This window comes from Rattus norvegicus, chromosome 19 (genome assembly GCF_036323735.1).
Source record: "Rattus norvegicus strain BN/NHsdMcwi chromosome 19, GRCr8, whole genome shotgun sequence".
Taxonomy (NCBI): domain Eukaryota; kingdom Metazoa; phylum Chordata; class Mammalia; order Rodentia; family Muridae; genus Rattus; species Rattus norvegicus.
In genome coordinates, this window is record NC_086037.1 from 26,145,058 (window position 1) to 26,162,386 (window position 17,329).

The 17,329-nt window shown below is 40.4% G+C and overlaps 1 protein-coding gene across 1 annotated transcript in view; it reads right to left on the minus strand.

Annotated features, from left to right (window-relative positions):
* Positions 1–17,329, minus strand: part of Dlg5l4 (discs large MAGUK scaffold protein 5 like 4) — a 132,560-nt gene that overhangs the window by 102,051 nt on the left and 13,180 nt on the right. The gene's annotated exons all lie outside the window — the stretch shown is intronic.

The following is a 17,329-nucleotide window of genomic DNA, read 5'->3' on the forward strand; positions in this document are numbered from 1 at the left end:
TGCTATCAGGTCTATTCCTGGTGCCATTCAAATACAATTTGCAAGCCGCAATGCTCTGGAAATGTCAAGAGCTAACAGAAATGTACCAAGAAGTGCATACCACAGCAAAGGGAGAGGATGGCACAGAGACCCATGCTATGCGTTAAGTGGCACGGGAAGGCCACCTCGAGCACAGGGGTCAGTCACCTCTTTCACAAACAAGGCAAATGGTCAATGCTCTCAGCTCTGTGGCTCCTAAGCCCTGCAGCTGCAGCCAGAAGCAGCACTGAACAGGATGTAAATGCTGAGTATGGCAATGTCAATAACACTTTATTTACAAAACCAAATTGGTGGTGGGGGGGGTGGTGGTGGTGGTGGCGGACTGGTTCATTTCAAAGCATGCTGGAGTCGCATGGCCACTGAGCATCGGGAAACACAGAAAGAAATGCGATTGGACCCAGGGCTCCCAACACACTAGACGTTGACCTTTGGCACCGGAACGGGGTCCCTGAAGGTAAGTCAGGACAGTCAGATAAGGTAAGTACATTTTATTACAAGGAAATGGGACAAGATAAATCTTCTCTTCATCTTGCTATGCTTAAGCATCTTTTAAAGGTGCAGGGAATTCATGTCTCTCAGTCTGGTTTAGGAAAGTGTTTAGAGACAGCAAGAGAGTACACTCCTTGGTTCCCTGTCGAGGGTTCCAGGGATTCTGATATCTGGGTCAAAGTGAAAGCTAAGGTGGAAAAGGCTGTCAGGCAGGGCAAAAAGATTCCAATTTCTGGTCTCTTTGAGCTGTGATTTTTACTGTGTTCAAGGCCATGAATGCAGACAGGGCAATAAGGAATACAGAACAAGAAGCTACAGCTTCAGTAAGACAAAAGTGAAAGTAAAAGTTTTGAGCTCTGCACCACTGCCTGAAGCAGTTTTTTCTAAGTCATTTCTGGAGGATGACATATTAACCATTAGATTCAGACGACGATGATGACGAATTCACCTGCTTTTTCTTTTCCTATAATTAGGCCAGCATCGATTCAAGGTGTGGCCCAACCGACTTATTATAAAGGATGATAGTGGTTGGTTGAAAAAGGTAGTAGCTTTCTATGAACCATATATTAAGTTTTTATGTATATTAAAATTAACATTGGAAAGAACAATGGTAGGAGAGGTAGCTGGAGGACAACTGCTGCAAATGCTTGCTTTTGAAAATGCTAATGAAGAGTACAGGAGAGCATTATTACCTATAAAGGAGGCTGGGGATATTAATGCTTATATGAAGGCATGGTAGGATATCTTTTCTGAAAATGGAAAGATGGATAGTTGGCACGTATTGATCCAGATAGAGTTATTAAATTATATGTTTAAATAATCTTGAATATCCTACAGGCACTTTCACTCAGGATGAGTTGCCTTTAGAATGGATATATATTAAATATAACTTTAACCAAACATTAACAACATATGAGGGACAAATTTCTTTAATTATTCAGCAAGGCATACAAAGACCTGTTACACTGTGAGGATATGATTGTGCTGCTATTATTTTCCAATTAAGCAAAGATAAAGTGGAATATTTAATGCAGACATCTGAGGTTTTTCAATTATCTATGATTTCTTACACTGGAAATACTGGATTTTATTTTCCCCATAGTAAATTGTGGGATTGCTTTAGAAAACAAAAAGAAATTTGATAAATACACTAATTTCCGTTAATCCATTACCATCTGCCATTACTGTGTTTACAGATGGCTCCAAGACCAAAGATCTAAGACAGATGGCTTATTGGACCAAAGATAAATTTTGGGGACAAGAATCTTCTTTTGGGTCAGTACAGCATAATGAAGTATTAGCAGTAATTAATGTATTGCCAGATTTTACTCATGATGTAAAAATATTATAGCCGAGTCAGCTTATGTTGTAGGAGTAGTACAGAATATTGCGACTGCTCTTGTTTCTACATCTAAGCTTATATTAACTGTTATTCTCACATATTAAAGGACTATTACTATTATGAAACTCTAGAATATTCATTGCACATATTAGATCACATTCAAAAATGCCAGGATCTTTAACACTTGGCAATCCTATCGTAGATCAATTAGTGGAATTTGCTACCCCAGAAGAAAACAGTCATAATCATGCCAATACAGGATATTTCCATATTAAATGTAAGATTCCCTATTCTGAAGCCAAACAAATTATTGCTAATTGTGGTATTTGTGAGCCTTCACTTATAAAATGTATTCCATCTGAAATTAATCCCAGAAGAATGCAACCTAATACATCGTGGCAGATGGATGGAACCCATATTTCTGAGTTTGGTCGCCTTTCACATATAGATGTAAGCATAGATAATTTTTCAAAATTTGTATGGGCTACACCATTGCCAGGAGTACGCACTGCTCATGTTATACAGCATCTATTGGAAACTTCTGCTGTTATGGGACTGCCCTCTAAAATTAAAACTGATAATGGACCAAAATATATATATTTCTTATCAACTTAAACAACTTTGTCAACGATATCATATTGTACATATTACTGGTATAGAATACAATCCCCAAGGTAAAATTTTGTTGAAAGAGTTCACCATACCCTGAAATGACAAATTATAAAATTGAAAAGGAAGAAAAGAGATGACCTTACACAGCCTGAATGGAGTTTGCAGACCAGTCACAGAGCTATATTGGCACAAGCATTATATGTTATTAATTTTCTTTATTTACCACAAGGTGAAGTTATATCAAGAGCAGATAGACACTTTGTTAACTTTCCCCAAAAGGCATGGAACAGACAGTATGGATAAAAATTGACAGAGATGCTGAATGGCAGGAAGGGACATTATTGTATGTAGGGGAGAGGGTTTTGTCTCATTACAGGATGGGAGACAATTCTGGTTACCCAGGAGATGGATCCAAGCCCAGAATGATAAGAACCGCTCCCTACCCTCAAAGGAATCCAGTTAAACCAGCTACATTTTCTCCTGATGGATGTTCTCAGGAGATGAGGAGGTGTCCTCCATTACTGAGGCCCTGGTTTCTCTTAGTGTCCACAAACAACAATGGATAAGGATCCGTGCAGTGACAAGCCCATTACCTATATGGGGTCAGGTGAAGCGATTAAGCACTGAAAGGAAAAAATGTTGTCTCCTTCAGGAAAGCCCTTTACTGCTGAGCACTTATTCTTAGCAATGTGTGCTTTACTCACGGTTTCTTCTGCTGCGTCCAATGTGAGTTATCAGGCTTATATTCCTTATCCGCCTTTATTTCAACCTGCTACTTGGGGGGAAACAGATGAGGTTTTATACACCACCCCAAGCATTTTATCATCTCTTTGGAATAATTTAACTTTTTGAATAGACGTGATGGAGCTTTGTATAATTTTCCTTATGCTGGATTAATGATGCCTTTGTGTTTAGGACAGAGATCATGCCCACAAATGGGTTATCAAAATTTACTATTCCCAGGAATAAATGTTACAGGCTTCAGGATTGTCAGCTTGGTCTATAACCAAAATTGGAATAGCATTACGTTTGTTAGCGAGCCAGTATATCCTATTTGTGATCAATTTACTTATATAGGCTTAAAATATCACACATGCAGTTGGAAAAATGCCCTGGCATGTTTTGTAAATTATTCAAGATAAATAGATAAATTGGGGTGTTTATGGACAATTTATTAATACATGTTCAAAATGGAATGTTACCACTTGTGATTTGTCAAATGTTACCAGGATGAATGGAGAGAAGAATGAAATTCTTAATGGATCCTTGCTGAGGGAATGTGGACATGGTGGCATTGCTGATAATCGACTGGCCTCTGTGGAAGATCCTACTGCGTTCCAAGCTCATTTGTGGAAGACTGCCGCTGCATTAAAAGATGTTGTGATTGCTAATGGAAGCTTTTCTGGGCCTGCTCAATCTGCCTCTCAGTATAATTTTATGATATTTAAGAAAGAAAAGCTTACTACTTGTATTCCTATGCCATATTTGTTTTTAATAGGTAGATTTAATTTTAATAATGGATTTCCTTATATTAACTGTCATTTGTATTCATGTATTAATTTATCTGTTCAGTTTACTATGAATCAAGATTCTATTAATATATGCAGCAAAAATATATGTATGGATGCCTGTTAATTTGGGACGTCATTGGTCTCAAGATCCTCTTAATCATGTGATTATTGTTTTTTTTTAATATCTGCTGAAGAGAAGTAAAGGAATTATTGGAGTCATTGTAGCTACTATTTTAAGCCTTATTTCTGTTGCTACTTCGGCAGCCATTTCCAGCATAGCATTAAAAACATCTATGGAGACAAAGCATTTTGTTGAAGACTGGCATAAAGATTCACATGAGTTATGGATAGAGCAAACTAAAATTGATACTAGACTTCAACATCAAGTAGATGTTTCAAAACAAACAGTAGAATGGTTGGGTCGAAAGATGTTACCTATTGAAAAATATGAGGATTTAAGATATGATTGAAATCCTACTACTTTTGTGTTAATGAATATATGGATAATGATACAGAACATGATTGGAAGTTAATTCAAGCCTATTTAGAAGGTAATGAAAGTGCTACAAAAGTAATTAATGCCTTGAAATATGATGTTCGAATATCTTTTGGTAAATAGCTAGAAGATACTACCCCTATGGAAATAGCGAAATTCTTGGGTGATCAATTGACAGGATTAGATCCCAAGGCTTGGCTTCAAAGGATTTTCCATAGCTTGGGAGGAGCTAGTTTTGCCATAATCTTATGTACATTATGTATTATGTTGCTTTATTTTTACATGATTAAACCCCTCCAAGGACATGTAGCTATGTCATGGAAAGTATTACTTTTAAAAAAAAAGAAAAAAGAAGGAATTGTTAAGACATAGAGATGCAGCTCCCAGGCAGGGTCAAGAAAGGCCTGGTGACAGATTCACGTAGGGGCTGGAATTCCACCCTGGAGAACAAAATGTTTTTCTCACTTGGCCCTAAGCTATGTTCTGCTGTGTCCTGTTTCTGTGGAAGTGGTTCTAACGCTCTCTCGGTAATGGTGAGTATATTTTGATTATAATAAGAGAGGTGATTTGTTATATGAATATTTTGAGAAGAAGCCTTTGTTTTTTCGTATTTCTTTGTTTAGTCTTCCCTCAGTTGTTCCTGGTATCCTGGGAATAATGATCTTATGGAATCTTGACAAAATGAAAATTGTAGTTATTCATATTCCTAGCTTTATAAGGATTAATAAAGCTTGCAACTGTGTGCAGTTGCTTCTGCCTTTGCTCTGCACCCCCTGTGTCCTGGGGGTATGCGACCGTACCCAGGGCCCCACCTCACTAGACATTGACAATGGGTCACCCCACAAAACACAGAAGCATCTACCTTAGTCAAAAATGGATATTTTATTGAATGCATACACTAATACTGATCGATCACATCCATAACTAAGATATTAGGGGCATATCAATGGCCCAAAATACATCCCTCTAAACTTATAAAGCGAAGGAAGAAAGAATGAAAGAAAGAAAGAGATAAAGAGAGAAAAAAGAAAGGGAAAAAACACAAAAAAACTTAAGCTTCTCATATGAAGTTCGCAGGAAGTATTGTCTGGTGTTCAGTTCTGATTAGACATTTTAGATAGAACAATGCATAGTGACCCTTAATGGGATGGGCCCTATATAAAGCTTTTTGCAATATTGGAATTTTAACAAACCTCATCCAGAACATACAGAAGAGGCAAGGATGTCATCACCATGTCCTTGCTCTCTATAAGTTTATTTATCTGTGTCCCTGATTGTCAGGCATAGAACAGCAACAATCTGAAATAGCTGGTAGACATGGGAAAACGTGGCTAAAACTATAGTTGTGGGTTACACACCTCAACTGTCAAAGGCTAATGCTGTCCTCACAGTCCTTGGAGGTCACTCTTGTAAGTCTATCTAGTGGAAAGTGGAAGCAGGTTTATCTGAGCTCAAAGTGAACCTGGCCAGCCAGGGAGAGGGCAACATGTGATACTTGAGACCCTGTCTAAAACCAGCACAGAAACCCACACTTCATTCAAAGCATCATCTACGAATTCTTTATTATTTACCATTCTCTCCCTACCAGTCTTTCAGTCTGGAATGGTAGAAAAGAACTGGAAATGATCTTTCTATTCTGAGGACCTTGATCTCTCTTTCCTTAGGTCCACATTAAAAATGCACGCAAACAGGTATCACCATCTGAATATCTTAGTATCATCTACTCAGTATATCTAGCCTAATACTGTGCTATGACAATCTCAAGCTTCCTTGAGTGTCGCTGACCTAGCAAGAAGTGTGATGTACTGAGCCCAATCCCAGGGATCCTTTCAAGGGGTTAGAATAAAGCCATCAGAGATGCTCCACTTCTTTGTCCTTAAATTAAATCAAGCTGACACAATGTGAACCTGGTGGATTATTTAACCATGCATCTTTCTCCCAACCCCACGTTTCTGAGTTCATTCCATGGCAGAATTCATGCCCCATCATCCTAGATATTGTTTAGTGGTATGTAATTATTATTATAAAGCTATGTATTAAATTTTGTCATTATGTAAATTTTTGTGGTTTTCACAGTCTTCTTTGATTAACTGTCCTAGTTTTGTAAATTTATCCCCTGTGTTCTCTGGTATTTTATCCCTCCCTCAAACTAAAGTATTCCTTTTAGGATCCTCTACAGAGCTGTCTTACTGGTTACTCATATTTTGTTAAATTTATTTTTAGTGTGGATTAGTCAGCACAGTAGCTGGGCAGCTGCCTGCCCTCCACGGTATCAGATCTACTTTCCAAACAATAACGCTCAACTCTTACTGACTGTGTAGTATCTTGGCTGCTCTTTGTTCCACTTGGACAGCCCTCAGGACCAGGCACTCCTCTCCCTTAACCATGGCTGCTGTCCTCTTCCTCTCTCCTCTCCATCACACATGTTCTTCCTTTATTCTCTGGCTGCTTCTTCTTCCTTCTTCCCTCCTCATGATCCTCTCTAGCAAAGCCCTCAAAGCTCAGCTCCCCCATCTCTCTGCTGTGCAGCTGTTGACTGTTGGCTTCTTTATAATCACAATTATCTGGGAACAGGGTCAGTTTTTTTGGGGTTAGCCAGTCTTGAGTTCTCCAAATTAGAATTAAAATAGAAGCAGAATTAGGCCAATACACTACAGGGAATTCTTTTGTTTTGTTTTGGTTTAATTTTTCTTTTACCTTTTTACTATTTATTTTATTTTTGGCTATTTTATTAATTTGCTATTTTATTTACTTATAGTTCAACTGTGGCCCCCTTTCAAGTATCCCCTCATCAAGCCTTACTTCCCATTTCTGTTCGGCTTTGCCTATATGACAGTGCTCCCCCAACCACACATATCCATTTCCACCTCACACCTCTAGGATCCCAATTTGGTGGGCAACAGGTTTCACAAGAGCCAAGGGCCTACCAGCACATTAAAGCGAGGTAAGTCAATCAATCCTCTTCTACACAGGGACCTAGAACCATAGACCCATTCTTGTATACACTTTGGCTGGCAAAAGTGGTCCCTAGGAGCTGGGGAATTGGTGACAGACGGACTAGTTAAATATTAAAGACCAATGATTGCTGCTTTTGTTTCTTTTTCTGATTGTGGGTGAAATTATGTTTGTGTGCTTGTCTTTTTTTCTTTTTGAAATTATTGCGAAGTGAATAATTTCTTACTTTTGGGGGGTATAGTTTAGCTCATTATCTTTGAGTTTTCCTCCTATTATCATCTATTATGCTGTCTTAGAGAAAAATATTGTTTAAATTTGGATTTCTCATGAAATATCTTGGTTTCTCCATCATGATGATTGAGAATTATGCTGGGTATAGGATCCTGGGTCTGCATTATATCTGTCCAGGATTTCCTGGCTTTTGGAGTCTCTGTTGAGAAGTCTGGTGTAGAGACCCTGAAGGGACAGACCAGATAAACAGTTCTCTGCACCCAAATCCTGTGGGAGGGAGAGATAAACCAACAGAGAAGCAGACACGCCTGGGAAACCAGAAGAGACTGCACTCTGCACACATCTCTGACGCCAGAGGAAAACACCAAACGCCATCTGGAACCCTGGTGCACAGAGGCTCCTGGAAAAGACGGCGCAGATCTTCCTGGTTGCTGCTGCCGCAGAGAGCTCGTAGGCAGCACCCCATGAGCGAACTTGAGCCTCGGGATCACAGGTAAGACCAACTTTTCTGCTGCAACTGACCTGCCTGGTGAACTCAAGACACAGGCCCACAGGAACAGCTGAAGACCTGTAGATAGGAAAAACTACACGCCCGAAAGCAGAACACTCTGTCCCCATAACTGGCTGAAAGAAAACAGGAAAACAGGTCTACAGCACTCCTGACACACAGGCTTATAGGACAGTCTAGCCACTGTCAGAAATAGCAGAACAAAGTAACACTAGAGATAATCTGATGGCGAGAGGCAAGTGCAGGAACCCAAGCAACAGAAACCAAGACTACATGGCATCATTGGAGCCCAATTCTCCCACCAAAGCAAACACGGAATATCCAAACACACCAGAAAAGCAAGATCTAGTTTCAAAGTCAAATTTGATCATGATGCTGGAGGACTTCAAGAAAGACGTGAAGAACTCCCTTAGAGAATAAGTAGAAGCCTACAGAGAGGAATCGCAAAAATCTCTGAATGAATTCCAGGAAATCATAAATAAACAAGTAGAAACCCATAGAGAGGAGTCACAAAAATCCCTGAAAGAATTCCAGGAAAACACAATCAAACAGTTGAAGGAATTAAAAATGGAAATAGAAGCAATCAAGAAAGAACACATGGAAACAACCCTGGATATAGAAAACCAAAAAAAGAGACAAGGAGCTGTAGATACGAGCTTCACCAACAGAATACAAGAGATGGAAGAGAGAATCTCAGGAGCAGAAGATTCCATAGAAATCATCGACTCAACTTTCACAGATAATATAAAGTGGAAAAAGCTACTGGTCCAAAACATACAGGAAATCCAGGACTCAATGAGAAGATCAAACCTAAGGATAATAGGTATAGAAGAGAGTGAAGACTCCCAGCTCAAAGGACCAGTAAATATCTTCAACAAAATCATAGAAGAAAACTTCCCTAACCTAAAAAACGAGATACCCATAGGCATTCAAGAAGCCTACAGAACTCCACATAGATTGGACCAGAAAAGAAACACCTCCCGTCACGTAATAGTCAAAACACCAAACACACAAAATAAAGAATATTAAAAGCAGTAAGGGAAAAAGGTCAAGTAACATATAAAGGCAGACCTATCAGAATTACACCAGACTTTTTGCCAGAAACTATGAAAGCCAGAAGATCCTGGACAGATGTCATACAGACCCTAAGAGAACACAAATGGCAGCCCAGGTTACTGTATCCTGCAAAACTCTCAATTAACATAGATGGAGAAACCAAGATATTCCATGACAAAACCAAATTTACACAATATCTTTCTACAAATCCAGCACTACAAAGGATAATAAATGGTAAAGCCCAACATAAGGAGGCAAGCTATACCCTAGAAGAAGCAAGAAACTAATCGTCTTGGCAACAAAACAAAGAGAAGAAAAGCACACAAACATAACCACACATCCAAATATGAATATAACAGGAAGCAATAATCACTATTCCTGAATATCTCTCAACATCAATGGCCTCAACTCCCCAATAAAAAGACATAGATTAACAAACTGGATACGCAACGAGGACCCTTCATTCTGCTGCCTACAGGAAACACACCTCAGAGACAAAGACAGACACTACCTCAGAGTGAAAGGCTGGAAAACAACTTTCCAAGCAAATAGTCAGAAGAAGCAAGCTGGAGTAGCCATTCTAATATCAAATAAAATCAATTTTCAACTAAAATTCATCAAAAAAGATAAGGAAGGACACTTCATATTCATCAAAGGAAAAATCCACCAAGATGAACTCTCAATCCTAAATATCTATGCCCCAAATACAAGGGCACCTACATACGTAAAAGAAACCTTACAAAAGCTCAAAACACACATTGCACCTCACACAATAATAGTAGGAGACTTCAACACCCAACTCTCATCAATGGACAGATTATGGAAACAGAAATTAAACAGAGACTTAGACAGACTAAGAGAAGTCATGAGACAAATGGACTTAACAGATATTTATAGAACATTCTATCCTAAAGCAAAAGGTTATACCTTCTTCTCAGCTCCTCATGGTACTTTCTCCAAAATTGACCATATAATTGGTCAAAAAACGGGCCTCAACAGGTACAGAAAGATAGAAATAATCCCATGCGTGCTATCGGACCACCACGGCCTAAAACTGGTCTTCAATGACAATAAGGGAAGAATGCCCACATATACATGGAAATTGAAAAATGCTCTACTCAATGATAACCTGGTCAAGGAAGAAATAAAGAAAGAAATTAAAGAGTTTTTAGAATTTAATGAAAATGAAGGTACAACATATCCAAACCTATGGGACACAATGAAATCTGTGCTAAGAGGAAAACTCATAGCGCTGAGTGCCTGCAGAAAGAAACAGGAAAGAGCATATGTCAGCACCTTGACAGCACACCTAAAATCTCTAGAACAAAAAGAAGCAAATACACCCAGGAGGAGTAGAAGGCAGGAAATAATCAAACTCAGGGCTGAAATCAACCAAGTAGAAACAAAAAGGACCATGGAAAGAATCAACAGAACCAAAAGTTGGTTCTTTGAGAAAATCAACAAGATAGATAAACCCTTAGCCAGACTAACGAGAGGACACAGAGAGTGTGTCCAAATTAACAAAATCAGAAATGAAAAGGGAGACATAACTACAGATTCAGAGGAAGTTCAAAAAATCATCAGATCTTACTATAAAAGCCTATATTCAACAAAACTTGAAAATCTGCAGGAAATGGACAATTTCCTAGACAGGTACCAGCTACCGAAGTTAAATCAGGAACAGATAAACCAGTTAAAGAACCCCATAACTCCTAAGGAAATAGAAGCAGTCATTAAAGGTGTCCCAACCAAAAAGAGCCCAGGTCCAGACGGGTTTAGTGCAGAATTCTATCAGACCTTCATAGAAGTCCTCGTACCAATATTATCCAAAGTATTCCACAAAATTGAAACAGATGGAGCCCTACCGAATTCCTTCTATGAAGCCACAATTACTCTTATACCTAACCACACAAAGACCCAACAAAGAAAGAGAACTTCAGACCAATTTCCCTTATGAATATCGACGCAAAAATACTCAATTAAATTCTGGCAAACCGAATCCAAGAGCACATCAAAACAATCATCCACCATGATCAAGTAGGCTTCATCCCAGGCATGCAGGGATGGTTTAATATACGGAAAACCATCAACGTGATCCATTATATAAACAAACTGAAAGAACAAAACCACATGATCATTTCATTAGATGCTGAGAAAGCATTTGACAAAATTCAACACCCCTTCATGATAAAAGTCCTGGAAAGAATAGGAATTCAAGGCTCATACCTAAACATAGTAAAAGCCATATACAGCAAACCAGTTGCTAACATTAATCTAAATGGAGAGAAACTTGAAGCAATCCCACTAAAATCAGGGACTAGACAAGGCTGCCCACTCTCTCCCTACTTATTCAATATAGTTCTTGGAGTTCTAGCCAGAGCAATCAGACAACAAAAGGAGGTCAAGGGGATACAGATCGGAAAAGAAGAAGTCAAAATATCACTATTTGCAGATGATATGATAGTATATTTATGTGATCCCAAAAGTTCCACCAGAGAACTACTAAAGCTGATAAACAACTTCAGCAAAGTGGCTGGGTATAAAATTAACTCAAATAAATCAGTAGCCTTCCTCTACACAAAAGAGAAACAAGCCGAGAAAGAAATTAGGGAAACGACACCCTTCATAATAGACCCAAATAATATAAAGTACCTCGGTGTGACTTTAACCAAGCAAGTAAAAGATTTGTACAATAAGAACTTCAAGACTCTGAAGAAAGAAATTGAAGAAATCCTCAGAAGATGGAAAGATCTCCCTTGCTCATGGATTGGCAGGATTAATATAGTAAAAATGGCCATTTTACCAAAAGCAACCTACAGATTCAATGCAATCCCCATCAAAAATACCAATCCAATTCTTCAAAGAGTTAGACAGAACAATTTGCAAATTCATCTGGAATAACAAAAAACCCAGGATAGCTAAAACTATCCTCAACAATAAAAGGACTTCAGGGGGAATCACTATCCCTGAACTCAAGCAGTATTACAGAGCAATAGTGATAAAAACTGCATGGTGTTGGTACAGAGACAGACAGATAGACCAATGGAATAGAATTGAAGACCCAGAAATGAACCCACACACCTATGGGCACTTGATTTTTGACAAAGGAGCCAAAACCATCAAATGGAAAAAAGATAGCTTTTTTAGCAAATGGTGGTGGTTCAACTGGAGGTTAACATGTAGAAGAATGCAGATCGATCCATGCTTATCACCCTGTACAAAGCTTAAATCCAAGTGGATCAAGGACCTCCACATCAAACCAGACACACTCAAACTAATAGAAGAAAAACTAGAGAAGCATCTGGAACACATGGGCACTGGAAAAAATTTCCTGAACAAAACACCAATGGCTTATGCTCTAAGATCAAGAATCGACAAATGGGATCTCATAAAACTGCAAAGCTTCTGTAAGGCAAAGGACACTGTGGTTAGGACAAAACGGCAACCAACAGATTGGGAAAAGATCTTTACCAATCCCACACAGATAGAGGCCTTCTATCCAAAATATACAAAGAACTCAAGAAGTTAGACCGCAGGGAAACAAATAACCCTATTAAAATTGGGGTTCAGAGCTAAACAAACAATTCACAGTTGAGGAATGCTGAATGGCTGAGAAACACCTTAAGAAATGTTCAACATCTTTAGTCATAAGGGAAATGAAAATCAAAACAACCCTGAGATTTCACCTCACACCAGTGAGAATGGCTAAGATCAAAAATTCAGGTGACAGCAGATGCTGGCGAGGATTCGGAGAAAGAGGAACACTCCTCCATTTTTGGTGGGATTGCAGACTGGTACAACCATTCTGGAAATCAGTGTGGAGGTTCTTCAGAAAATTGGACATTGAAATACCTGAGGATCCAGGTATACCTGTCTTGGGCATATACCCAAAAGATGCCCCAACATATAAAAAAGACACGTGCTCCACTATGTTCATAGCAGCCTTATTTATAATAGTCAGAAGCTGGAAAGAACCCAGATGCTCTTCAACAGAGGAATGGATACAGAAAATGTGGTACATCTACACAGTGGAATATTACTCAGCTATCAAAAACAATGACTTTATTAAATTCATAGGCAAATGGTTGGAACTGGAGAATGTCATCCTGAGTGAGGTAACCCAATCACAGAAAAACACACATGGTATGCACTCATTGATAAGTGGCTATTAGCCCAAATGCTTGAATTACCCTAGATGCCTAGAACAAATGAAACTCAAGACGGATGATCAAAATGTGAATGCTTCACTCCTTCTTTAAAAGGGGAACAAGAATACCCTTGGCAGGGAATAGAGAGGCAAAGATTAAAACAGACACAGAAGGAACACCCATTCAGAGCCTGCCCCACATGTGGCCCATACATATACAGCCATCCAATTAGACAAGATGGATGAAGCAAAGAAGTGCAGGCTGACAGGAGCCGGATGTAGATCGCTCCCGAGAGACACAGCCAGAATACAACAAATACAGAGGTGAATGCCAGTAGCAAACCACTGAATTGAGAATAGGACCCCCGTTGAAGGAATCAGAGAAAGAACTGGAAGAGCTTGAAGGGGCTCGAGACCCCTTATGAACAACAATGCCAAGCAACCAGAGCTTCCAGGGACTAAGCCACTACCTAAAGACTATACATGGACTGACCCTGGACTCTGACCTCATAGGTAGCAATGAATATCCTAGTAAGAGCACCATTGGAAGGGGAAGCTCTGGGTCCTGCTAAGACTGAACCCCCAGTGAACTAGATTGTTGGGGGGAGGGCGGCAAGGGGGGGAGTATGGGGAGGGGAACACCCATAAAGACGGGGAGGGGGGATGGGGATGTTTGCCCGGAAACACTCGAAATATATATAAGAAATACTCAAGTTAATAAAAAAAAAGAGAAGTCTGGTGTAATTCAGATAGGTCTGAATTAATTTGTTACTGCATATTTATACCTTACCCCTTTTAATATTCTTTCTTTGATCTGTGCATTTAGGGTTTTAATTGTTATGTGAATGGAGGTATTTTTTCTGGTCTGCTCCCATCTGTCAGCTTCTATGGCAGTGGTTCTCAACACTCCTAGTGCTGCACACCTGTAATACAGCGCTTCATGCTGTGATGACTCCCACCATAAAATTATTTCAGTACTACTTCATAACTAATATTGCTACTCTTATAAGTCATAATATGCAAGGTATCTGATATACATTCTTTGTGAGTGGTCGTAGCCCAGAGTTTGAGAAACATTGCATTATATACATTTTTTTTTAAAAGAGAGGCCTTCATCTAAGAAGATCCTGACACAGGTGTAAGAGCAGAGACACCCTGACGTAGTGACAAGTTAGGAGGCCCAAGGCCGCTTGCCTTAATGGCAACAGAGATTCCTGGGTAAAGGCACAATCTGAAATCACTCTTCCAGGACATTTCTTACCTCAGTTTCCCCCCATTACACGGTGTGTCTGCTTGGCCATGTCTGTCCAGGAAGCCAGTCCCTGTAGTCTCTAATACAGACAGAATGCTAAAGGCAAGAATGTTTTCCCTCTGTTGGCTCCAAGTCACTTCTATAGAAGTAAGTTCAAATCACCCGTGGGTAAATGTGTCTCTCTCACATAATGTGTGAGACTTGAAATGTCATCCATTTGAGTTGACAGAAACCAACTCTCACTTCAGATTTACAGCTGACCAACAGTTAGTTTCAGGAGAATGAAGAAGCTGGCCAGGCCTGCAGAGTCAGATCTCCTCCCTGCCTGGGACAATCCCACCCACTGCAGACTTCAGCTTCACCTAGCAGCTGTTATCAGAAAATCTGACCTTAAGGTTCTGAAGTCCACACATGCAAACACCCTAAAGTTGTTAGATGGTGGATATGGGGTTTTTCTCCAATTTAAAATCATTCAGGCCTCTTTTCTCCCCTGGGATGCACTCTGTTCTCTCAGGTCTGTTCTTCTCAGAAGTCAACTCTCAGAAGGGGCACTTTGCTCTAACTCCTCCATGGGACCCACCCAGCATTGTGACTGGAGGATCCTATGGAGTTGTAGCTCTGAGCTGGGAGGGGGAGCTCTCACCCTGACAAGGAGAAGCCTGTTTTCACAGCTGATCTGGATCTGAGGAAAAGGTGCTTTTAAAGAAGCCTGTGAAAGTGTCTCCTGCAGGAGAGCCCACCGTGCAGGGAAAGTCACACAAGACAGGGAAAAGTAGCTTCCCAACTTTCCCAGGGCTCTCAAACCAGGGAGAGTACCTGATTTCAGAGAGTTTGAGAGAGGCCTCCATCTCCCTGAAAGACTTCCCTCAATCATAAGTCCCACCACTATCCCAGCCTCAGCAAAGCCCTCCACCTGCCAGTTCCTTCCAAAGGAAACTCAGTGTGGAGAATTGAGGATAACACTTCTAGGAAAAGGGAGACACAAGCCTCTGGGGGTCCTGGCCTGGGGTCTGTCCCTTAGGCTCTCCTCACTTCCCCTAGGTGCCTAGGGCAGAGGCAGGGTCAGGGGTAGGGGGAGAGGCAAGTTCATGGTCAGGGGCAGGGTCAGGGGCAAGCAGTGACCTCCAGACAAAAGTTAGGCTTTGGGTGCATGGAACAGGCAGCAGCAGAGCTCGCCCTGCCCTCCTCCTCTCTGGAGTGGGAAAGCATGGAGACCTGAGAGGTTGGGAAGAGTTGGGGAACTCACAGCTGCTTTTCCTCTGACTGCAACTGCAGTGCAGGGCCAAAGAAGCCAGAGAGTCTCAGGGGATCCCCCCATTTCCTGATGTCATTGTCCTTGTGGATGTCCAGGATGAAGGCTGTGCTTGGCTGGGCCAGAAGCCCCGCAGACAGGTAGAAGATGCACAACTGGCCTGTGACCTCCCTGGGCACCCACTGGGACCCAGCTCAAGTGGCCACAGACACTCACCATGCACCCTGCCCCAGCCCTAAGCCTGTGCACACCAAGGCCATAGCACCTCTGCTAGTCCCTCCCACCATGAGTACTCCACCTTGGCCCCCTGGCTTGCTTACACTCTCTGTAGGGAGCTCCTTGTGTGGTTTAGACACCAGGTTGATTATGACATCAGAGAAGGAGTTTGACAATGTTCCTTCTCTTTCAATATAGTGGAATAATTGAAGCACTATTGTTATTAGGTCTTCATTAAAAGTCTGATAGGATTCTGCATTAAAGCCATATGGCCTGAGATTTCGCTTTTTAATTTTTGGAGGGGCAAGCTATACTGACTGTATCTATTTTCTTCTGAGAATTATCCATGTACCTTCCCAGATCTGTGTTTATGTTGGTAATTGTTATCTGTCTAGAAAATACCAATATCAAATAGATTTTCAGTTTTCTTGAGTAAAGGCCTCTGAGATAAGTCCTAATGATTGTTGAATTTGTTCATTGTCTATTGTTAGATCCCTCTTTCCATTTCTAATTGAGTCAACTTAAGTATTGTCTATGGTATGCAGTTTGTTTGTGGAGGAGTTGCCTATGTGGTGGATCTTCTCAACAAAAATACAAAAAAAGAAACAAACAACAAAACAAACAAACAAAAAAAACCAAAAAGACCCAAACCACAGACCTTGCTTCCCTTCACTCTTTGTATTTTTCACTTTTTTTGTAACTGACTAATTTGATTTGAGCCCTGAATTAATTTCCTGCCATCAAATCCTACCTGACATTCTATGGGATCAGGTTTGGCCTCATCTTGGTAAGAGCAACATATAACTACTGAAGCTTTTTCTGCTCTCTATAGTTGTGATGACGTCAAAACCTTACTGAAAAAAATGCACAGCACGTTTTAGGCTGTATTAAAGCAGCCCACCATTTCAGTGTTCCCTGCAAGGTGCCATGGGACAGTATTAGCATATGTCTGCATGTAACTTGACAGTTTTCATTAGGGACTACACACACACACACACACACACACACACACACACACACACACACTTTTCTGACATGGTGCACATTCTTTGCACACAAAGAAGAAAGTGAGCAGTAATGAAAACACACCAATAATGGAATTGATGGAGGGAGCTGTGGGGAACCTGGGGCTTAGAGAGGCCCTGTGCAGGCTCTCCTTTTGTTGGAGGAGAAACTTCACGTGCAATGTGGTTCTTTATTTTCTTTCTCTAAAGCACAGAGGT